General features: G+C 37.6%; 1 long non-coding RNA gene across 2 annotated transcripts in view; it reads left to right on the top strand.

Moving 5' to 3' along the window:
- The window catches only part of LOC134509034 (uncharacterized), a 29,201-nt gene extending 4,156 nt beyond the window's left edge, over positions 1 to 25,045 (top strand). The window contains exons 2-7 of one of the 2 annotated variants that reach the window (XR_010069225.1): positions 15,359 to 15,534; positions 18,354 to 18,413; positions 19,088 to 19,150; positions 23,424 to 23,481; positions 23,878 to 23,998; positions 24,664 to 25,045. This is a non-coding gene — a long non-coding RNA (uncharacterized LOC134509034). Of the gene's footprint in view, positions 1 to 15,358; positions 15,535 to 18,353; positions 18,414 to 19,087; positions 19,151 to 23,423; positions 23,482 to 23,877; positions 24,035 to 24,663 lie in introns of both variants that reach the window. The other variant, XR_010069226.1, reaches the window with a different exon arrangement.
- Positions 25,046 to 25,699: the final 654 nt, after the last annotated feature.

Below are 25,699 nucleotides of genomic sequence, written 5' to 3'. Positions count from 1 at the left end.
TTAAAGTGAGTTGCTGGGGATTACACAGGATTTAAGAGACAGGGGTAGAATCACATTCTCCAGGGTGGGATTTAACTGCTTCACCTGCTTTAATTGTAGGTCTGTCTTTCTCTTTCTGTCTCATTCATCACACACCTTAAAAGTTCAGCAGTAGATTAAGCAGCAGTCTTAACAAAGAAGCTTCATTCATTATACAGACACTCATTTTCATTTAGAGAACATCACCCATTCTGTGTACTTGATACAGACAGGTCTTGCGGGGAGAAAACAGTACATGCTTGTACAATTTCAGACACCATGTACTCATCACATGAAAGGGCTGAATTAATGTTGTATAGACACTCATAAGGAAAACATTTCTTAACTTCTGAACATGTAACTTTCTAACCCCTGTTAACCAACTGACAAAATTCACTGTAAAGTTCATGGACGTATGTCAAATAATAATACAGATACTTTAGTGTTCTAAGTCAAAAGCATTTTTGTCATTCAGGAAGTGAATTTAAGAGCAGCTAATTACGTTTCCTTTGCCTTTTGCACTAAAATTCTGAAGGTGATTTGAAGTCTTTCCAGCGCTTAAGTATTGCTAGATCCTCCCAGTCATAATGGTGTTTTTTTGAGATGAAAAAAGGTTTTCTGCAGCATATCCATCTTTTTTCTTTTTGTACCATAGCCTCTGTACACAGTGTTTTCTAACTCTCTTTTAAAGGTTGCTACCACGCAGTTTGATTTATCCTAAACTTTCCCAAATGCATTAGCAGATGTTCTTAAAGACAAACGTGCTTCCAGTACTTTATGAGCTCAGCTGAAAGAGTATATATTAAAAGCAATAGATATAGGTGTTACTTTGTAGTTCTGCAACAGCTTGTAAGGGACATTCGAAGGTTTTAGACATGAGTGAAGAAAAAAAACCTGTTCAGCCCACTTTAGAGATGAAGAGAATAAGGTACAGTAAGTTTCAGCAAGTTCCTTAAAGTAGTAAAGAAAGTAAAAATACTTACTTTGGATCTATTTGCTAGTTCTGTGATCATCTTTTCTCCAATAAGAATACACACATTTATATTTAAGAGCTCTCTAGTTTCACGTTTCTTTCTCTGTTGTCACTTCCAATCTCTGTCCATCAAAATTGTTTTCTGTAGCTTGGTAATTGCTAGTCAGAGACCACACGTGGTGTTCTATATGCGTTCTGGAATATGTCTCAGCTTATCTCATATAACACTTGAGGGTATTTTTCCCAAGTGAATCTCAATGTTTTTCAGTTCTCTTAGTGTTTTACCATTTGTTTTCCTTATATTACTCCAGTCAAAAGTGATTGCCTTGGAGAGTTAGTTACAAGCATGATGGGAAAGTCTCTCTTTTTTCTTACCCAGTTTAACTGCTTTAGTCTTGAACTTTAATTGTTGATGGGATGTTACTTCTTTTATCCTGCTATCTTACAGTAAGCATTTTTGCACTTAACTTGCTTTCGTAAATGACCTTTAACAAATAAAATGCCCCAGTCACAGCTAATAGTGATTGGTGGCTCAGTGTCTTAAAAGCAACAAAAATGTCAAATGTAATATTGGAAGGCAAGTCACAAAATCTGTCATGTCGAGTCTTGAAAGATTACTGCTAACATTTCCCTACTTTTAGCAGAACAATTTTTCTGCTATTTACACCTTGCTTAAATGGAGACTTAAAATGGATGTGGCAACCTAAGGTGAATTCAGTACAGAACATTAAAGCAAGCTTTAAGTAAAGTGGCATAATGATTCCTTAAGCATCATAACAACTTTATTCCTTTTTTATTTCTTTTATAATTGCTTCAAATATTAAAATACAATTTGATTTTCATGTCAAGAGAAATAAAAAAAGGCAGAAGAATTGACAGCTTCATCCTTGCCTTCTTCCCAAAGACCAACTTTTAGATTTTGACCTCTCCTAGCAGAGGATTCAGCTACTCTTAACAGCTACTTACTAGGGCTTGTTTGAACTTGAGCTTGGTTCTAAGCCTCACTTCCAAAGATCTAGTTAGAATGCCAGACTCTGGCTGCTCTTGAGTACAACTACTTTGTTGAGGGCATCTGCTAGACGACTTCTCTTTTGCACATTGAGGCCAGGTGCAATTGCAAAAAGAAAGTGTAGACTTTGCTATAGGCATTGCTTAAAATCTGAGGAACCTGGAGAAACTAGGAAATGAAAATACTGTGTCCAAAAACTACTTAGCTTTTTGAAGTACTTTTTCATCCATGCACTTCTACCACTGGATCACAAGCCAAATACTGTTTGGAATTGACAGTGCTATCCAGATAGAACTCTGAATTTAATTTCTGTCCTTTGGCTGCCCCACTTTCAGTTAGTTTGATTTTACATCCACAGGGTTCATCTTGGACCTTGGACCAGTTTCTCCAAGTTTGTGGATGACCTAGTTGTATTTTCTGAATTAAAAATACTAAATTGACCCCACCTGTATACATGCATATATATATATAAAATGAATAAAAGGAATTTGTTCCATGTGTACACCAATGGACAATGAGAGTAAGGCAAATAGTGAACTGTTGGCTAAATGGTTCTTTTTAAAACCTCAAAATGTTTTAGAGTAAATTCAAAAATCAAATGCGAATCTTCCAGTATTCGTAACTCTTCTAGTTCATGAGTCTCAGTTATGCAGGGCAGGAGAGTCTTTCATTATATTTTATTTCAATGATAGAAAAATTTGACTTTCTACTATGAAAGCTAGTTTACAAATACGCATAGAGAGACTTTCCGTAATCCACCCTACCAGTACTGTGACTGAATACCTTTCTCAGAGCAGAGCTAGATGTGAGGAGGACAGGGCAATGGCTTTAAAGAAGAGACAAAGGAAGTTACACTTGAAGGAGTGCAAGAAACTCTTTGTGAAATACTCTCCCAGAAAGGCGGGCTATTCTTAGAATATGGCATTAAGTCTGTAGCAACTGAAGTTCTCTGTGTAAAATTATGCCATTTATGGTGAGCATTTTAATGTGACCCTCTATTTCTGATTTCTTAGGTGCATCTGAGAGGCTTCTGTATGCACGTATCCTCTGCCCTGCGACTTCAGCAAACGAGTATACCATGTGCAAGCAAAAGACCTATTTATGTTTGATACATATAAGTAAAAAAAGTAGCACTCTGATTGCCTTTGTGATCTGGACACCACAATTTCAAATGTTTTAGTACTCAGAAGCATCAAAACAATTATAACAGTTGCTGCAAAAAAATAGAAGCCATATAATAACACACACACACTCCCCCGAACCCACCCCACTCCTCACAGCCCCACCCCACCCATGATCTTGCACTGAGAAACAGCGTTAAAACCTGTCCCAGTCCAAGGTGGCAACATCTTTCCACAGGTCGCTGTGATGAGGTCAAGTTTCTTCTGCCTGACCTGTTACTGCCAATTAGTGGGTATTGCTCTGACAGCAAACTAAATTTATTACTACTAAGGAAGAAATGCCACAAGCTGTGAGATAAGAACTTTGACAACTGTTACACAATCAAGATCTCAGTAGCAGTTATTTGGCATCTTCAGTTCGGTGACATGACTAGCAACTGAAATATTTGAGCTTAAAATATCAGCTTTACAACTCCATAGCCTGTACTGAATAATCACAGAATTAGCTGAATCTTCAGATACATGTGCCTAGCAGCTACAGTCTTGTGGGTTTTGGTGGTGTGGAAAGTACGTGAATCCAAGCTTTATTGTCAGTGCCTCCCATAACATTATTGCTATTTCCTGTTTCAGTCTTTAATAATATAGGGCAGGTTAGGGTTTCAATATGTTTTCTTCTCTTTTTTTTTGCCTTGAAAGTTTATAGAATGGTTGAAATACAGTCCAAGTCACATTTTTAAAAGGAAGCTGGATAGTTACTGTCTGCATTCTTCTAACTCATTTCACATATTTCTCTTAAAAGACAAAAAGTACTTCCTTGTAACCTCTTCAGCTTTTTTGTGTTCTTATTCCTTTACAGACCAAACACGCAGACACACACACATGCACTAGCAAGCATTTCTTAGTGCTCTGTAAGAGGTGTTGATAGAATAGAAATCATTACTTAAAAATGGGAGCTAAAATAAATTCTGTATATGACAGGAAGGATGATTTTTAATTGGAGTGCCACGTTTATGCGGAGGAAAGATGCAAACATCTGGTCCTCCATCTATAGTTTTAGGAGGCATTTATTCAGGAAATCTGTTGTAGAAGCATACCAATGGATAAATTTTTCCAGTCTCCAGATGAAACTGCTCTTCATCAGGAGCGCAACTAGCTTAGAATATCTCATTTAGTAACAGACAGGCATCAAAACAAATACATAATGAACTACTTCTAGCTCTCATAGTACTTCACTCTCTATTTGCCTTATTGAAAAGAACTTTACTCACCTCCAGGTTTTAAAGCACTTTATTGTATTATTGTAAAGTCTAGGCCAATAACTTGGTTCTAAATTTAATCACTGATACCAGTAAAAATAAATCTGTCAATATAAAGTATCAACAGGTTACTGGTATTGTGTCTTTTAGATGAAAAGTAGGCATTGTGATGGTGAGCAGGAGACACAAACCATTCAGCATCAGCACTGTATATGATGAAGAGAGGTATGTTACTTCATTTTAAACTGGATCTGTGAGGTCTATGTGTCACCTTGAATTAATGCAACTGCAGAGTTTTGGATCTGGATGAAATCTCAGCACTTCTATCTGTATTGAGACAAGATTTGTATGTGTAGAACATGTCTAAGAGATAATGGTCCAGAACTTTCTAAAAAGTCGCACTATACCCTCCATAAGTGGAGGGTATAGTGCGGAGTATGTGTATACATATATCCAGTACTTCACTACCTTTAATGGTAGATTTTCCTAATAGCTAAACAAAATATTTTTTTCCCTATAAATAAACTGATTCCTTCTTGTCCTATTCTAGACAGACCTCATAGCAGACTTTTGAACACTGGAAAATTTTCATCATGTCCTCTTCAGACTTCCACCTTCACATAGATGAAACAATGCCTTTTCCTTTAAGCATTCCTCACAGGTTGTATTTCTGAAAATTATTAGCACTCTTGTTGCTTTTCCCTGAGTACTACTCAACTTACTATAAATGTTAGCAAGTTCACTGGACTGATTTGCAAATAGTTTTCTAGCTGAAGCTTCACATGATCCATAGACAATAGAGTAATTACCTCATGTATTTTACATACAATGATTTTGTACAATGATTAAAATGGCATTTTCCTTTTAATACCATGCTGATCTAGTCAGTTTATGTTCCACCGTAGCTTAATCTCCACATCTGTATTACTGCGATCCACAATATCCAAGGTGATAGTCTTTTTTATTTTTACCTTACTGTGTTGTTGTTTACCAGTTACTTTTAAACAATCCCTTCTTATCTGCTTTCAGTTTATCAAGACCATATAAAATATGCTTTACTCTGTCACCAAAGTTGTTACTAAAATTATGATCAACTTGTAATTGTCAAAATTCCTCTGTTCCAATAAGCCAGGCATTTCAAGACACAGATGAGACAAGTAGTTGTTACTCTGCTGATACAAAGATTGACAGCTCAGTTACAAAAACAGTACAGATGTTATCAAGTGGGACAGAAACCAAGCTAATAAATGCTTTTACATTATTCTAAACCCCCATTGTAGATAGCCTGGTAGCTCTGTGCAGAATTAGCTTGTATCCTGAAAAGCTTATCCATTCAGGTTTGACTACAGCCTTGCCAGTAAAGCACAGTGGAGTTACACTGACAAACTAGTGAAGACCCGTGCCGCCTTCTCTGAAAACTACCTTCTAAGACCTACCCAGGATAATAATTTTTGTGGATGCTAAGCTCCGGTTGGCTTGACATAGAGCTGTACATTTACTTCTACATTGGTAGAAGCACTTAACATCAGTAAAAACTAGATCAACCATAATGACATATTCTCAAGTTTGAATACTGTATTTCAGATTTCCTGGTATTTCATGCGTGGCCCTCTTCTTTGTAAAATCACCCTGAGAACAGCAACAGTTCAGCATTTGCCTGCTGTGCATCTTCAGAGATTCTTGGATGAAAGATGTTATATAGACACGAACATAGCTGTCTGTTTGGTCAAGTACGCAAAAGCAAGGAATCGAATTGAAGTCTTTTGCACTGTCTTGCAGACCACTAACCACAGTAAAGATATTTGGCTGGCCCAGAACTAACATGTGATACTTAAGTCATATCCAGACTGGGGATTTCTTAAATCACTGTATTCTCAGGAAGAAATAATTTTTGGACTGAGGGCAGGATGATTGTTTTGTCTTCTTGTAAATCTTTTCAGATACTAGTTGTGATTACACTATGAAATAAGAGATCTCTCCAGTGTGATATTCACTAAATGAATCACTCAGATCACGGCCAAAATTAGAAACCTGTGAAACTTATAGGACTGTCTGTTCAGAGTAGAAAAGTATTTGTTTGCAGAAATGTGTTTATGTAAGGAACAAGAATCAATTCAAACAGCGGAATTAGACAGCTTTCAGGTAAAGGCTGCCCAAAGATACATAGCACTTGCAAAGTTGCAAAGCCTTTAGGTGTATTAGAAGAAATTAGTTTGTCTTATGCAAACGGTACTACACATCTGAATTTGACTTTTAAAAATTGTTCCACATTTAAAATTGGTTACAGTAGTCTTTATTAGTACAGAGTTTCAAGAATGAAAGCTTTCAAGCCATGCAGGAAACGCAAACGCATGCCACACAAAGGAAAGTTTGGATCTGTGAATTAGATCGGATAGGTTGAGAGTAATTTCACCCTATGCTTTAATGCGTAACTCAGGCACAATTTAACAAGGAATGGGTATACTTCATCCCCTCTTGGTAATTTGCGTTCATGTTCATGTGTCTTGTGAACTTCCCTCAATCATTTGTCATTAAAATCAGTTCTACTGGCAGTCAGGTCTCCACGCTGAGAGCTAGGAAGGAAAATAGTTATGATTAAAGAGACATACAGCTGCTATTACTAACCCTGAATAGTTTATTTTGGACACCCTAGAATATAACTTTCTTTTCTTTTTTTCCCACTTTTGGGTAAAAGCTTGGGTGTGTGCTTGAAAAAACAGGTGTCCAACAAGGGTGGAGAATGCCCATTTGTTATCTGATTCTGCTGTTTAGGCAGTGTAGCGTATTTGAGATAAACAGCAACATTGAAAACAACATAGTTGTTATCATTAATTACTTAAGACAAATAGATATATTTACTTTGATTTCCACAAACATAGGACTCTTAGTGAGAGGGGCCACAATCGAATTCAGCCTAAGCCCTTTCCTATAGCTTAAAAGAAATTTCAGACTCTACATATTTTTATCTTATTTTTTGTGGTACATTAAAATAAATTCTGTAATTGCTTTCCCTTATTAACATCAATGGAAGGGCAAATAAGTGGAAGCAGGTCATATTCAAAATTCTGTTGAATGCATGAAGTGAACAAAAGTAACTGCTTTCAGTTCTCTTAGAAGGAACTAGTAGTCCATCTCGGGAAGTAGTTAACTACTTGTCAAACTCTTCAGAGAAGTTTGTGTTGATATTGTTTAATAATGCAGTTTCTGTACCCTTAGCAGATCATCCAGGTACAAAAAGTGTATTGGTGTTTAATTATAAGCAACTATTTTAAAGAACACCTGTTGACACCGATCATTCAATCCTTAGTAACGTTGACAGCTGCACTTCTAGACAGTCTACCTGACCCCAGGTGCCCGGGGACAGGACAAGAGGCAATGGGCACAAACTGGAACATGGGAAGTTCCACCTAAACATGAGGAGGAACTTCTTTACCCTGAGGGTGGCAGAGCACTGGAACAGGCTGCCCAGAGAGGTGGTGGAGTCTCCATCTCTGGAGACATTCAAAACCCACCTGGACGTGTTCCTGTGTAACCTGCTCTAGGTGACCCTGCTCTGGCAGGGGGGTTGGACTAGCTGATCTCCAGGGGTCCCTTCCAACCCTATGATTCTATGACTCTATGACTCTATTCAGACACTTATTTTCATCCTACTGCAGAATTTCTTCTGTGAGTACTCAGAATTGCTTGTCCCAATGTATTTTGCCCTCAATACTGATCTAAAATTTCCAAGTGACTTATTTAACTAAATGATTCCTCTCCTTGTTCTAGTTCTGCCACTTTCTCTTGTTATCATTGGCTGCTGCTTCTCTAGTCACCATAAACAGCTGTATTCTCAAACTCTCTCCACTTCTTCCTCTGCTGTCCATGTTAGATAGTATAATCTCCAAAGACTAGTAACATTCAACTAGTAACTAACAATGACTTCTCTTTTAACCCTCAAGCCACTTATCTTTCACTCTCTTCCTTTCCATCCTGAGACAGAATTTCTTCCATGAATTAAAAATAAGGAAAAGGATTGAGTATTTAGATGAACCAAAATTGACATGGAAATATATAAATTACTCAACTAATTTTCCACATAAAATAATTTATACAACACATATCACGTTAGTAAATATAATTCTTACTTTGGAGTGCCTTTTGGCACTTAGTAGTAGCAAGCATGTCTTCTGGATCAAAGATGCTGTGATCTTAACATATATATTATAAATTCTTTGTATCAGCAGAAGTACTTTTTCAAGACTGCACTTATTTTTACATATTAACAAAGATGCTATTCACAACCAGAGGTACATACCAATCTGTAAATACTAGAAGCAGTTACTCTAGAGGAGCAATATCTCATGGGGCACTCCAGGGATCCTTGGGAAAATTGGGTTCAATTTTTTTTTCCCTTCTTAGATGATCTTAAAGGTCTCTTCCAACTGTAATGATTCTATGATTCTACAATTATTCTTTTTTTGTGTGACCTCAGACAAATTACAGGCTCTTTGTGGTTCAGTTCCTCCTGTGTCAAATGGATGTTACAAGAAGTTTCCAACTTACAGGAATAGAGAGATGTACACTCAGCTATGAGATGAAGACAGTGGTCATTACATATACTACACTGCAATAGTGCAGCTTTTGACAAAAAGAAAATTTTTTCATCTGTACAGGAGATCAAGCTCTCTTGGAACTGTGTAATTTTGTGCAAATCTTACAAATTTCTGCTACAAATACAAGGTGTATTTCCTGACTTTGTTGCACCTAGTGTAAACATATGGCAGGGTAAATTTTTATAAAATTATAGAAATATTCCAGAGCACTCCAGTGTATGCTTTTCTGCCACTAGGAAGAGGCTGAGAGGGCAAAATAGACGATAGATAAAAATTACATTGCTGAGACACTGCTAAGATACAATTGTGAGAAGAGTAACGAAAAAGCTCACTGTACAGAATCCATTTAATGGCTTGTAGCAAAGGCAGGCAAATGGAGATTATGATGCAAGGCAACGTAGTAATGTTTGTGAAGTCCCCTGTTAAATGAAAGGAAAAAATTGAACATGTAGAACAGATAAAGAAGTATAAGAGCTTGCATATAAAATAAGGAGGAATGGACAACAGAGTTGGATACGTAGCCTCTGTCACTTACCCCATCTTTCAATTTTTATGTCATTTTTGCAAGTAAAAAGTAGTATCTGATCACTTTATTTCTACTGTAGTAAATCAATCGTTTTCCACAATACAATTTACACCTATGTTTTCTTTCCTGATTTGAGGCATATATTCAATTATCTTTCAAATCTTTTACAGGTTTTTTTACGGTATTTCTTGTTTTCATAATCTCATTTGCCTGCCCTCAAACACCTTTCTTCCATTTGCTTCCAAACCAATCTTTGATGCTTTTAAATTTCATTTTCGTTTAGTTCTGTATGTTGAAGAAATATTTCCCTTAAGATTTTAAGACAGTCAAAAATTATACTAAATACAACATAGCTACTAGCGAAAAGAGACAAATTATTTTTCTTTGGAGAACTAGCATGCACAATGCCATGAGTTGCATCATGTAGTAAAATGTGGATGCTTTTCGTCCTTCCCTAAAAAAGTGCTCCTAAAAATATTCAAATGCAACAGGCAAATTGCATGCCTTTCTAACATTTGGGAGCAAAAAAGGCTCCTGGTCAATTTACTATCTACTTTAGGTCTATTTACTTTATATTATTTCAGAATATGACCATCAGTGAAAAGGCATCAACACTGAAAGTTTTGTAATAAAACTCCTGCATCACTACAGGGCTTCCTTCCTTCCTTTATGAAAGCAAGTCATTCATACAGTACTCTTAAGAAGGAACCAACTATGTAGTAGACAGTACCAATTCACCAAGGTGGGGAAAGAATTTGGATATAAAGGCATTCAGCCTCAGGAAGGGGAGAATCTGCAGGGCAACAGATTACAAGTGGTCAGAAAGAGAAGTATTGATAGAATCCAGCAAAGACGAAGCAAAGAAAGTGACAAATCTCAAAGAGAATGAAGAAGAGAAAAGTGTCCCATCAGGAAGACGGCAAGTATTGTCATGAGGCAAGGAAGGGCAGTACTCGCAGAGAAGACAGCAAGAGGCATTTGGTTAACTGCTGAGAGAGACGAATACTGTCAGAAAAAAGATTATGTTAGGGTCAGCTGTGGGGTCACTGATTATGGAAAAAAGATACTTAGAGGAAAAGACACATGGAAGAACATTTAGACTATTAGAAAGCTTAGAAACTTTTAGACTGTTATTCAAAGAAACTGTGACCACAGAAGCTGTGCACTTACTAAATATCAGAGTGAAAATAGCATAAAGAGGCCATAAACACAAATAAGTAATGACCAGAGCACCACCTCAGAACAAGCTCAGGCCTGCAGAAATAATCTGAGAGCCCTAGGGGATTCAGCTTCAAAGGGAACCCTAGATGCTAGGTATAGAACCCATGGGATTTGTTCTGTATTCTTTTGGAATGCCTATGTACTCATGTAGGGCATGAGTCAAAAATACTTATTTTACGACAGGTCTTTCCATCTCTTTTGAGGCTGGAAAGTATTATCTTAATTTAATAGATTATTTAGTTAGTAGAAATCTGACAAATGTCGATGCTACGTTACAAGAGACAAAGCTGCGAAGAAATAAAATATCAGGCTTTTACTACTCAAGGTAGTGCTGATTGTACTCTTCATGAAGTAGGTTCCTGTTGACTGCCGAGTCCTTGGTCTGTAAGGCCTAGTGTTGATACATAAATCCTCCTGGTTAAGCTTTACACTTCTTTCTCTCCCTGTCCTGAAAATACTTTTTTCATTGTAGATTGATTAGTCTCTAGTCACAATAAGTGGTAAGAAAATGGAAACGAGTTTCTCTCAGGTATTTGTTCAAGGTTTTCTGGGAGTGGTAAAAGATGTTCTGACTATGAACATCTGTAACTGTGGCCAACAGTTCAGCTACTCCATAGTTGCTGTAACCAGCATGCCTTTCCACACCTTTCAGCAATATTGCACTAATTTTTGATTCCAGAAGTTAAAGTCTGTCAGTATAGAAGAGCAGATTCTTCAGTTTTGGTGAGGAAAAGTGAGCTTAGTGAGAATGGGGCAAAGTGATATTTGGTCACCTTATGTGGGAGGAGAAGACAAGGCAAACAGTGGTGATGACAGAAAAAGCATGTTTGGCAGAAGTCTGCACCACTGACACGGGGCCAACTGCAAAAACATATACTTGCGCTTAAGAAGAAAAGGCTGGACAGTAAAATGTCTTTTGTTCCTGTGATTTTTTTTTCTGTTTCCTCTTGATACTTGCTAGGAAAGGACAATAAAGAGATAGAGCCAGACAATCTCTTTGCAGTGGGAAGAATGGAAGACAGGAAGGGGACATCTTTGGATATAAGTACAAGATTGCATAGCTTAATAGCTCCCAAGGGAGCAGATATTTCTACCAGGGGAAGAAAAAAAAAAAAAAGCAGCTCCTTAGAGATACCAATGACAAAACTACCCTGGTTTCAGAAGCTTCTATTTCTCGCATCAAAAATAACAAATGGAGTAGTAACAGAGGCACCTGAGGGAGGTGAGTAAACTGAGACCCCCAATGAGCAGTATCCGTACCATTCAGGGAGAACTAAAGATCATCCAATTCAGTGTGCCAAAGTGTTTATAGCTTACATCCCAAGTTTCTCCTCTGCGCTCTGCTGAGGCTTTTGCCAAATCCCTACATACATTAAAAATACTAACCATACTCCATACTTGCTTGACAGACTGCTTATCGGTGGAGAATACAAATTCATCCTGGATACTAAGTTGTTCTAGCGCGTAAAACAGTCATATACAAGGATGACCAGTAGTGATTAAGCTATGGTACTACACAGAAGTTCCTCCATGTGAATTGAATTAATTGATTTATTAGTAGCAAAATAGCCAGGTGGGTCAGGCTAATTAAGACTATGATTGCTAATTGCCAACACTGGGGACAGTATGAGTGGTTGCAGAGGCAATAGATGCAGCCTGTTTGTAACAGCTCTGTAAACTGCTAGATAGTTAAGACTGGGGAAAAAAAATAGGGGAGAAGATGTTTCTGAGGATGGAAGTGTAACTCATTGTAGGCTCCAGTCAGATAAGGTGAAAGCAACTGGTCCTATAGAGAACTTTTGTCATTCCTTAGCAGTCTAGACCAGTGGTCTCCAAAGTGAGGTGTGCACAAGATAATCCACTGGGGTGCAGGAAGAAAATATTTTTTGTACATTTAATAAATAAATTATTAAAAATGAAGTATTTAATTTTTCTTTATCTCATCTTTTTGTACATTCTGGTTTTTGGATATTTTATAATGTACTTAACATGTTAGTATAGTAATACATGTATATAATGTAGAAATTGTATTGTATTTGGAGTCCACTGGTGCAGTTTAAAGTTCAGAATATTTCTCCTTCAGGTTTCCAGTTTTCTGTGTATTTCAGTTTCTCTAGTATACTGGATAATGTCAGGTAGTTTGGCTGCCAGGTTTAGGTGTTTTAAAGAAAAAAGCAATACAACGTGGTTGTTGGTGTTTGTAAAACTTAAGATATAAACTTGACATTCGCATGCATTTAAAACTGAATGTTTTTCTATAATGCTTCGTAAAACATACAATACAATTGTAGAGCCAAATGGGACCAAATGATTGTTATTTTCGTATTGTTTGACTAAACAAACGCTATGGATAAAGTGCTGGCTGTGAATGCATGATCTAAATTTGGAAAATCTATTTTAATAAGTCTATATGACCATAGCTGTATTAAAACTAAAAAATTCCAGGTAGTACATGTATTGTAGAAGGCTAAGGTTTTAAAACCTTAGGTTTTGTAGATCAAAGAAATTAAAAGATCCCACAACATATCTCTATCTATGGAATTGCTATGGGAAGATGTTTTAAAGCAATATCAACATTGTAATTTTTTGAAGCATTTCTTACTCTGTACTCATCTAATTTATGCTAATTTAATTTCAAAAAATCTATGTCATTTTTTATACTGAACATTAGGTTCTTCATACTTCGTCCTTTATCAAGGACTACATAGTTCTGGATATTCCTGTTCTTAGCATACCTCTCTTCTTTTCTCATTAGTAAGTGAACCAGAAAATTTACTCAATTAAAACAAGATTCTTGTTCCTTTCAGTTTGCGTGCCAAAACTGGTAACCTCTTTAGATGCTGACACTCTAAGGTGTCTTAGAGTGAACCAATTTCTAAAACTTACTCAGTGTTGATAGTGACACTCAAAGAACTGTCTTCTGTTCTCTATTCTTCATAGATTAACTGAAGGATATTCAGATATTTTATATTTATTATTTATAATTATTTATATTTAAATATGAATACATTTAAATATCAATATTATATATAATTATTTATATTTATTCAGATAAATATTTTAGCATGTTCTAAAGGAGACTTCTGCATGTGTGATTTTTTTTTTCCTTTTACCATAGCTTAAAAGGCAGAAGTGAAACGTCACATTGTATTAAAGAAATTCTGATTAGTAATCGATTCTAATGAATAATGATACTTGCAGAATTGCTTACCCAAATATAATTCAATCACAATCACAAATCATTTTGTCTTGTCTGGTTTTGCCAACATACATGGCAGGCTTGTGGGAGGAATGTTTATTTCCCACACTATTTGTATCTTTTTAGTTGTTTTTTTCCTAAGTCACTGGTTTCAGTCCACTTAGCCAGTATTGGATCTTTTTGCTATGGTGCCACCACCTCATTTAATTTTCTCAGTGGGAGAAATTGTGGTCCTGAAAAAGCTGCTGGAATCAGAATTTCCCCAGCAGACTCTTTTTGATTCTTACGTTTTCTTGAACATCACATGCTTTTCCTAGTGAATTGTAGTAATTTACTTAGAGAAACATTATTTGGTAAATAATGAACATTTTAAGGATTATTTCTTTTCAGAGAGGTTAACAATATATAGCAATTCTGTGGAATTCTCTTTTGTTTAGCTTCAGTCTGATCTTTATTCTCCTGAGCATAAAATGTTAGGCAAGTTTTTTTCAATGAGGTGCCTGTGGGAATTTTAAGTGCATTATTTCACTAAGCAAAGTGAATGAAATCTATTATCTATCTGTATACCCTTTCTATCTCAAAACATTAGTTTTCATTTAATTTTTGGATCTTGTTTTGATAGATGGCTGCCAAAGGATTTGTGTACAGTCTTTCCTAAGACCTACCCCATATGTCATTATGTTCATGTTTCTGTGCTGCCACACAAGTTGTCAAAGATGCCACATTTTTTTCCTTTTCTTCCTATCTGACACATCACTGGCATTTGTTTCCAGTTCTGGGTTTTTTTTAATGTTTGAAATTATATGAATTATATGTCTTTTTAAAGCTACTTTAGCATTCATTCCTCACTTGAATGATATTCTGCAGTAGTTTTTACCCCTTCTGTACCGAAAATAGAAGAAATGTAAATGTCACTTTCTGACCTCATGTCAAGAGCTTGTGGGGTTTTTTTGTCTTGTTCCTTTAGAAATATTTTAGTTATCTGTTTAGGACTAGATAATTCTTGCTTCAATTAGGGACAAATCAACAGTAATATCCTTGCTTTATAGCTTAGAAATATTCAGTCTGTAGCCTGAACTGTCTGCTGTTAAGCTAAGAAAGTGTTGTATGCTTTAGGTGCTGCATAGGCATGATGTGCACAGCCTTGAGATGTACCCCTGTACAAACTCCAGCTTGTGCAAAATGCTAAAATCAGCATTCTTATTACTGCTTTGGTCTCGCACAACATTGCTTAAATAGTTGTATGGGCAACACATTCAGTTTTACTGTTCTTGCAAGAATACATTTTGACTTGCAAAACAATACTGCAATACAGAACATCCGCTTTCTGGATCTGTTGTCTAACTGTGTGCCTGCCGTTCACCTCCTGAGGTCTTACACTGCTGACCTATGGCCTGACAACTCAAATTTATTTGAAGCCCTTTTATATATCTCTTTCAGCTGCTACATTGCTCAAAGATGGGACCGAGTGTTGTCTATGGAGGGACAAGATGTATCACATACTTCAGGTTATAGATCAGAGCTCAAACCTCACTGGTTCCCTTTGGCTTAAGCTGATTAACCGAGCTCTGCCATTAATATCTGTGAAATATCTTGGCAGACCCATCTGAGAGGTGGTAAGTGCAAAGTGTATTGTATAAACAAGTTAACTGTATCAGTTATTTTTCTCTGTGAACAAACGTATTGGTTTTTAATTGTTATTTTTAATGGATCAGAGTAAAATATTGTTCTGTTTTATTTGATCTCTGTCCCCTGGTGGGCTTTCTTTTTTTCTCTCTTTCCAACAGTGTGACATTTTCCTCTTTAGACTTTTAATTATGCCTCCAAGGACCTCCTGTATTAGCAATGGTGGTGGCAGTTTACCATTCTCAGAGCTAACCCAGCTAGTTACTCCCAGGCTGTAGCAAGTTTTACAAAGATGATTGTTCTATATTTTTAAACTCCAGTAGAGTCTGGGGGTTTATTTGAATAACGAAATGGGTGAAATGGCCAAAGCATTCTTATATCTGGCTACAGAAGAAACTGCCACACTTATGGTTGTATTATCATGGTCTGTTCAGGTCATGGATCAGAGCTGAACATGGAAATTCAGACCAGTTATTTCAGAACAAAACTGCTAATGGTCCTCCTGAGGTGATCTGATCACATCCCTCTGTTTTTTGAATCTCTGCAATAGTACTTGAATAGCTCTTAAAATCTGACAATTTAAATATCCCTTTTCTTCCTCTTTAGGATTATTATAAATAATGCTGCATTAACTACACTGTATCTTCCTGCTTTCCATTAATTCTATCACTCTTTTTTATTGCATCTCTAGATGTCCCCCCATGCTACTGTAAGGAAAAAAAATACAAGTTGTGCATCTTTCTTTTAATTCAAAAATACTTTCCAAAAACCTGTTTCCCCCTGAAGTCCAGACAGAAGAAGTCAGACATTCCTCATCACTGCCACAAAGCATATTCGTAAGACAATTATAGTAAAGGTTGTATTAGTTATACAGCATTAAAAAAATCAGAATTAAATAGAGACTCTAAGAAGATAGCCTTAAGAACCCACGAGTAACCCTATTATCTCACTATCAAAACTTGTCCTTAATTTCTTATTTTCCCAGTTCCTCTTACCTCCCCCTTGTAATCAGAACATCAGGTCTAATACAGGGTAGTTTTTAAGGAATTTGAGGCTGGTACTGGCGTTTCAGGGCGTTACAAAAAATATGCTGTACACATGTACAAACACACGGGCTTAGCGAAGGTACTTCTATTTATAAGTCGCATCTGGAATGCTATGTCCTTTTTTTAAAAAAAAAAGGTCCATTCTGAACAAACTATGAAAACAAGGGTAGTCCGGCCCAAGACAAACAGTTATTGTGCCCATATAGTTGTGGTGAAAGAGAAGACCCCCCTCTTCTGGCATGAGTTGGAGTAGCTCTCAGCAGAAGACTTGTTAAAATATGTTCAAAACCATGTTTTGGTCACAAATAGGAATACATCTGGGAATAATATCTATATAACAAATATTTCTTCCTCTGTCATGTCCTCTGAAGTTTTCTCACTCCACACTTACATACAAAACTTAGTCCTCCACAGCAGCTCTCTGAACGGGTAGTTAAAATGTTCTATCTTCTTTGTCAGAGATCTAACACAGTGTGCCACAGTCAGATTCTATTTACATAGTTGTTTTCTGGTTCAGGACAAAACATATGAAGAACTCTCTACCCCAAGCACAGAGTGGACAGAGCACTGATATTAAAAATATGCCTTGCAGTCTTGATGACTGTAGAAGGAAAAGCTTTTTGACAGACAAATTCTCTTTGTTCAGGCAATATTATTTGCTGCATTCTTCCCTGAAGGTGACCAGCAATTCCAGCTGGTGAGAAAAGACTGTTGCTAAAGATGTTCAGAAATCCTTCTGTCTCCAGCATTTCAATTGTTCCTGTAAATACAAGGTTTTCTCTATCATAAATATGGCAGTGAGAATTCTGTCCCAATCAGACTTCAAAACGGAAAACCATATGTGAATTTGTCATTATCTCCCTTGCTGCCAGAAATAAAAAAGAGTCATTTATAATGTTTCCTTTTGTTCGTTTTTAAATTTTGCATTACCTTTTATTTTTACCAGCCTTTACAGTTCCTGAGTTAATGGCAGGTAGCTGGAATTCTTCCCTATTAGATCATATATTTCACTCTTTGTAAATGCAAGATAGATCAGCTTTCCCTACACCCTAATGGTCGAGAAAAAATAAAGCAGTGACAGGCATTCACATTCCTCCGGTCTTGCCGAAGGAGCAACTGTTTTGCTTTGGTTTTAAAAATTTAAGTCATAGATGGAGAGAAATGTAGTGCTGTTTAGTGTAATTCATCTGTAAGGTAGCATATTCACTAAAAATGGAAGGAGTTTTAAAGACCAGCACTACATGCCTTCTACAGCACAGAAAGGAGACCAGCCTCCTTTCTATGCAGTAGTACACAAAATAACATATTTCTTTCCAACACACAGATAAGGTATAAACTTAAGCATTGGTACTATGGTAAATGCTAGAAATAGATTGGCAGCCGTTATGATAGATACTGAACTGGTATGGCAATTTATCTTAGAACAGAAAAGCTCTTAGTTTTCAGTAATTCTCTGCTGTATTTCAAGCATATTGCTCATCATTTTAATATATTTTATACTTTTTAATTCCAGATTACTATGTGAAAGCTAAGTAAAATGAAATTACAAGTTTTCATTTTTGCTCTCAGTGTTTTTACTGTTTTTATTTCTATTATTCATGTCTAAATATTAAATCGTCTTTGTTTAACTTTTTCTGTGTGAAATCTGAACAAAGTATGGAAAATATAATAAAATCATCTTTGTGACATTTCCCTAGACTTCTCCTCACAACTTGCTCAGATTGTGCAGTACAGTTTTGCTTTGTAAATGTGTTTTATAATAGGAGCAGTTTTCAACTACAGCTACGAAACAAGAGTTTGCTCTGGAGTTGCTATACTAGTGGGTAAGAAGAGACCTTCCTTTTCTTCTGAATACTTTTGCATTTGGAGACCTTTACTGAATTTATCCACTATGTCCCAAATAAACTCTGTTTATGAACCACCCAGAATGATGAGATCAGACCTTGAGAGTCACAAAATCACAGAATCATTTAGGCAGAATAAATGGCTGGGACATCAACAGTCTCTCTGGTTTTCAGTTAAGATCATTTAACAGTTGCTGTTGAACTACAGTGAAATCTAGGAAGTCACGATTTTTTGGGGAGTGGAAGGTTTCTTGGTATAGAACGGTAAGCTAGGGAAGAAATCATCTATGTATTTCTAATTATTTCAAAGCATGCTTTGGTTAAGAAGAATCTTTGCCCTGGGGAAGCCTGTGAAGGGTAGACATAGAGTGTGAAGTCTAAGAAAGTTGGTAATATTGCATTAATTATGATTCTATTATAAAAATCTAACTGGGAGAAAAGAACCTTGATCAGCAAAAATCTTAAAAGTGATTAGTTGTTAGAGAATAGCAGATTAGTAATTTGTTGTATCTATGGTTTATGCATCTTCTTGAGTGTTTATATGAAAAACATACTGTATTTTTAGCTGCAATATTTAGTGAACTGTTTCTCAAACCTTTTAAAAGCCATTATGAATGTTTATAATGACTTTCTACTTCCTTATCTACTGGTAGGTCAGTTCTCCATTTCTCAATGAAATGTCACGCTGGAAGCTGTTTGTGAGCAGTTGTCAGCAGGTGGGTTACAGAGGGAGAAAAGGGTTTTATCTCCTTTATCTCCATTGCTGTGTTGCTAACCAGAGGTCTAAAAGGTTTGGAATCTATATTCCATTTTACTGGTGACTTTGAGTGACTTTAAAGCAGTGATTTACAGCTAAGTAACTTCCAGTTAAGTTTTTAAAGGTCTTCTGGTATCTGTTTTCCAAGGATTTCAATAGTTGTCCAGTATCAAAACACTTTAAAAAAAATTGTCCTTACTGTGTGCTGCCTTTAAGCTATAATCTGTAAACATCCTGCTCTGACAGGTGTGTCAGGAGACTATGTGTTATATATGTACTATATCTTAAAATATTAATGTAGACTGTATACAATATATACTGTATGATGCTCAGTTTTTCTAAAAAGTGGTTTAGTAGTAATTAAAGCAGACTGAGGTTTGCTCAAAACTATAACAATCAACTTCTTCATGACTTTGAAGACTCTAAAATGGTTTTATTCAAGACAATGAATTCACTGGTATTCACACACTTTGTCCTTGCAGCAAAGAAGGCAAATGGTACCCTGGGCTGCATTAGGAGGAGTGTTGCCGGCAGGTTGAGGGAGGTGATCCTTCCTGTCTGCTCAGCAATGATGAGGTCACACCTCAAGTGCTGTGTTCAGTTCTGGGCTCAACGGTAAAAGACAGATATGCAGATACTTCCATTGAAGGGCCATTAAGATCGTGACAGGCCTAGAGCATCTCTCCTGTGAGGAAAGGCTGAGACAACTTGGTTTGTTCAGCATGGAGAAGAGAAGGATCAGGGAGGATCTCATCAATAAGTACAAATACCTGAAGGGAAGGTGCAAAGAAGACAGAGCCAGGCTCTTTTCAGTGGTGCTCGGTGACAGGACAAGAGACAATGGGCACAAACTGAAACACAGAGAAGTGCCTCTGAGCGTCAGGGAACAATTTTCCACTGCAAGGGTGACTGAGCACTGGCACACGTTGCCCGGGGAGGTTGTGGAGTCTCCATCCTTGGAGATATTCAGAAGCTGTCTGGACATGGTCCTGGGCAAATGGCTTCAGATGACCCTTTGGGGTCACCAAGCCCAGATGACCTCCAGAGTTCCCTTCCAATCTCAGCCATTCTGTGATTTTGGGATTCTTACCTCTTATCCCTAATAAACAGATTTTTGGTGCAAAATGTACTGGTTATAATAATTTCTGAAGTTTTTAAAAAAATGTCACACCTAAATTTCTGAATAATAGCAAATAACATAGTGATTGTGATTTGATTATATTATGCACAAATGCAGAAAAGAAGTTATCACAGATAGTAACCTCAAAGAATAAGTTGTCATTTCATGGGATTTGTAGCATGGAAGGAGTTTTAACTGTATATAAACTGTATACTAAGAACTGAAGAGGAATTATTTCTTTAAATGTAAAGGAGCTCTTTATTCAAGTGGCCTTTTCCTCCTTTCCTCCACAGACTTCTTCACAGTTTTGGAATCATAGTTAACAGAATTAACCCTGTCGGTAAAACATTAACTTTGAGAAAAGTTCTAACTAGGAGCTAGAGAAATAAGTACTATATTGCTATTGCCATTTGACATTACACAGAACTTAAACCATATAAAAGTTTAGGTTTTTTTATCTCTGTACTGCTATTACTTGTGATTAAATTATCATCTGATGAAATATTTGAACAAACAAAATATGTACAAGTAAATACAAATATCAAAAACTTACTTGAATGAAAGGAAATCTTCACACATACCTCATATTTGACAGTCTGAGAGACTAAAAAACATTTTAAATTGAAGCTGCCTATAAAACCTCTACATGTAGTCACTGGGCAAAGGCTTTCTAATCAATGTAATGCCCTTTAGAAAAGGTTCATCATCTCTGAGGGCTGATACTTTGAAAAATCAGTATCTACTGTTCATGCTTTAGGTTCCTAGAATAGCAATTGCTACTAGGGATGGAAAAGTTACCTCACAATAGCTGTAAACTCAGCAGGCACTGATTACATGGATAAGATCAACAAAAACACGTTGGAGACCTAAATATTCTGGTGGCGGTGCTAATTCTCTGTCCTTCATTTAATCTTATTAATTAACTAAGAAAAAAGAACATTTTCAGTGCCAGTATACAAGCACATTAAAAGAGCTAGTATTCAAAACAGAAAATAATTAAACCTTCATCAGCCACATTGTAGCTCTGTTGTGTGTCTAACACTTTACTGTCAGCATTTTTGATTTAACTTGACCACCTTCTGGGTGTAACTGAGTGATGCAGTTAAATTTTTACAGCCCTTGTCCCCTCAATTAGAGTGATGTTATATTGTTACAGCTCTTCTTCATTAGAGAAGAACAGCCTTACCTATTTAAGCCAAATTTGTATAGGTATCGTGCATTCACACAAGAGCGTTGGGGTTTTTTTGCGAGGAAAAAACCTACTTCAGTTAAAGAGCCTTCTCCAAGTGCAAGAGTTTTCTTGAAAATTTTCAGATTTAGAGTAGGCCTCTATTCAATTTGGAATGATGATAGTGCTAAGGAAGAGAAGCCACTGAAAAATTTTACCCCTTCCAATAGGTCCTTCATGCTCTAGCTCTCAGTGTATCCTAGCTAAGGCTCTTTGTTTCCCATCACACGAGCAAAAAGAACAAGAGGGAGTGACATGAGAGAAGCTTAGTGCCAGGGAACACCAGGATGAAGTCTCTTTGTCTTTTGATTGTTTTTAGTAGAATTAGGGTTGGAACTAACTGCTGGGGAACTCCTTTCCTTCACTCAGAAGCAGACACCCTGTTGAAAATGCTCATGCCTTCCTCTTCTCATGTCAACAGACACATGCTAGACAGCACCTGAGAGGAGGCATTGTATGTTACTCTGTATGCTTATAAGAGCAGTCCTGTAGACCAAAAGACCATTTTCCAGGGTTTAGCATGTTGTCTGCTGCTTATAACATACAGCAAAGCCAATACTGATCTTCCAAAGAACAATGGTTAGCTCTCAAGCTGATCCAGTGACCACTTTATAGAATCATAGAATGGTTTGACTTGGAAGGGAACTTTGAATGTCATCTAGTTCAACCCCCCCTGCAATGAGCAGAGAAATCTTTAACTTGAGCAGGTTGCTCAGAGCCACATCCAGCCTGACCTCGACTGTTTCCAGGGATGGGGTGTCTACCACATTTCTGGTCAACCTGTGTCAGTGTTTCACTACCCTCCTCGTAAAAAATTTCCTTCTATCTAGTCTACCCTCTTTTAGTTTAAAACTATTACCCGTTGTCACAACAGACCCTACCAAAAAGTTTGTCCCCATATTCCTTATAAGCCCCTTCTCAGTACTGAAAGGCCATAATAAGGTCTCCCTGGAGCCTTCTCTTCTCCAGGCTGAACAACACCAAGTCTCTCAGCCTGTCTTCGTAGGAGAGGTATTCCAGCCCTCTGATCATTTCTGTGGCCCTCCGCTGGACCCGCTCCAACAGGTCCATGTCTGTCTTGTACTAGGGACTCCAGAGCTGGATGCAGTACTCCAGGTGGGGTCTCATGAGAGCAGAGTAGAGGGGCAGAATCACGTCCCTCGACCTGTTGGCCACACTTCTTTTGATGCAGCCCAGGATACGGTTGGCTTTCTGGGCTGCGAGCGCACATTGTCAACTCATGTCCAGCTTTTCATCCACCAGTACCCCCAAGTCCTTCTCCTCAGGGCTGCTCTCAATCTCTTCATCCCCCAGCCTGTATTGATACCAGGATTTGCCCTGACCCATGTGCAGGACCTTGCAGAACCTCATGAGGTTCACATGGGCCCACTTCTCAAGCTTGTCCAGGTTCCCTCTGGATGGCATCCCATCCCTCAGGCATGTCAGCCACACCACTTAGCTTGGTGTCATCTGCAAATTTGCCGAGGGTGCACTTGATCCCACTGTCTAGGTCATTGACGAAGATATTGAACAGTACTGGTCTCAATACAGACCTCTGAGGGACACCACTTGTCACTGATCTCCATCTGGACATTGAGCCATTGACCACTGCCCTCTGGATGTGTCCATCCAGCCAGTTCTTTATCCACCAAAGAGTCCATCCACCAAATCCGTATCTCTCCAGTTTAGAGAGAAGGATGTTGTGGGGGACCGTGTCAAAGGCCTTAGAGAAATCCAGACAGACGCATCCATAGCTCTTCTTTTTTCCACTGATGTAGTCACTCCATCGTAGAAGGCCACTGGGTTGGTCAGGAAGGACTTGCCCTTGGTTAAGCCATGCTGGCTGTCTTGAATCACCTCCCTGTCCTACATGTGCCTTAACAGGTGCCTTCTAGGACAATCTCTTTCATGATCTTCCCAGGCACAGAGGTGAGGCTGACAGGTCAGTAGTTCCTAGGGTCCTCCTTTTTACACTTTTTAAAAATGTTCCTTTTTTGCTGAGACCCTTCTGCTCTATAATCTACTACATCCCGCTTCCTTTTGCTTTCATCTAATCGTACTCATTCTGGTTTCAAGTTTTATTTGTTCCCCTTTTATGCATGCCTCTAAACAGCTGTCTCTCTTCATCTATAGACTTTTGCCTTCTCTGCTGCTGCCTACCTACCTTATAAACTCAGAAAGTAACTCCTTTGCATGTCCGACGGATGGCTTCTTCTAAAGTCTGCATATCACTGTCTCTTCAGCCTGTTTTCTATCTGGCTTCTGTAATGTAGTTTTCTTTTCATCTTCCTCATATTGGGTTCTATTTTGACCACTTCTCTTTGTTTGGCTTATGCAGGGAGAAGCATCTGACAGCATGGGACAGACATCCAGCATTCAGCTTCAGTTCCTGGCTCTAGAAATGCAAAAGGAGAAGTGTTGTTTGGCCCAAGGACATGGCATCCTGGGACCTGGGCAGGGTGAGAAGAGGCCCTGGGGGAGGCTGGGCAGGGCTGGTGAGTCCTGTATGTGCCATCAGGTCCCTGATGGAATATATGACAGTGTTTTTTTTAGTTTGTATTTTAAATAAAAAATACACCATATAGTATAGTTTTGAGGAAGGGCAAAAAAGTCCAGAAGAGTCAGTATTTTCAACTCCCTATCTTGTAACAACTCAATTTCAGCAATAAAACTAAATGGAGTATCAAGCGGATTTCAGAAGCACAGATAGAAATGGTATTTAGATAAATATTTTACTCATTTTGAGTCATTTACCTTAAACTAGGAGTGCATAAATAGGTTCATGTATGAACAGATCAGACAATAATAGAATAAACATTGTGCCGAATCTAATTATCTACCCAGTTTTGTAATTATGGATTAGTCTTTCTGCACTACAGGTCACCGCTCAGAATCAATGGTATATTGTGGTTGTGGAAAGTTTCTAGGCAAGTGGCAGACATACATCAAATTACACAATGATGTCTAGACACCTTCAGTGTATGGTATTCTTTACAAGAGAATACTGAAATAAGAGCATGTGCGAGTTCTAAATTTATAAATCCTTAGTCATTGTACAAAGAAAGAGAAGAGATGCCTACTCTCTAGCAATTTACAAGTTTGTGTTAATCCTTTCTAATTACAGAATTGCAGAACAGCCAAGGTTGGAAGGGAGGTCGAAAGATCATCTGGTCCAACCCTTCATGGGAAAGGGAGCCTGGGTGTGATTATGGAGCACCCTGTCCAATTCCATCTTGAAAACCTCCAGCGATGGGGTCACCACCACATCTCTGGGGAGGTTGTTCCAGTTCCTAGGATTGTTCTCACTGTAAAAAATTTATTTTTATGGCAAGATGAAACCTCCCTCAGTGCGACTTGTATCCATTGCCTCTTGTCTTCTCATTGTGGCTCCTTGTGAAGAGAGAGCCTCTGTCCTCTTTGTAGCTGCCCTTTAAGTGACCATCTCCAAACCATACAAAACCAAGACATTCTATTTCATACTGTGTGTAATCACATAACAAATGACAGCTATGCTTAGTGATTATTATCATGGCATACAAACATATCTACAATAAAATAAAATTCTGTCCTGAAAAGTTCCAAGACAGAATTTCTTCTCTATTTGTCATGATGAAACAGACTCTGTTTGTTGCATACAAGAGAAAAATTATATGACAGTACAAAATGTTCTCAATTAAGAAAGTAGCTTCCAAAACATACAAAGGCTGAAGACTGAGTTAAGCCCTGGGCAGCTTCAGATTAGCCTTAGAAGATTTTAGTCTTGTCCGGCAAAATGAGACATTTACTTCTCTCATTATTTGGTCACACTGTCTTTCATTTTAAACTGAGGCAAGTGATCATTTTTCTTCAGGTGCTTAGTGGTAACGGGTGGCTGATATGGCTTGTTGGCAGCTGCTCTGTTTTCCTAAAGCTTCCCAGAAGAGATCCATCTTATATACAAAGTCACATGCAGAGTTCCAGCGGAAAACCTAGACTAACAAAATTCTACCTTATTTTTGGGGGTTTAAGGGATGTCCTTGTTGTGACGAAATGGGACACTAATTTGAAAAAAACATCTCTGACAGGAAAAGACTTAAGTATTTGTTTAAGATCAAGCACTTCGGTTAAGTGCTTTGCTGAATTAGGGCATGGAATAAGAAACACAGATTAACATGTGTCTG

Source organism: Chroicocephalus ridibundus, chromosome Z, assembly GCF_963924245.1.
Source record: "Chroicocephalus ridibundus chromosome Z, bChrRid1.1, whole genome shotgun sequence".
In the NCBI taxonomy this organism is placed as follows: domain Eukaryota; kingdom Metazoa; phylum Chordata; class Aves; order Charadriiformes; family Laridae; genus Chroicocephalus; species Chroicocephalus ridibundus.
This window is presented reverse-complemented; position numbering and strand designations above follow the sequence as displayed.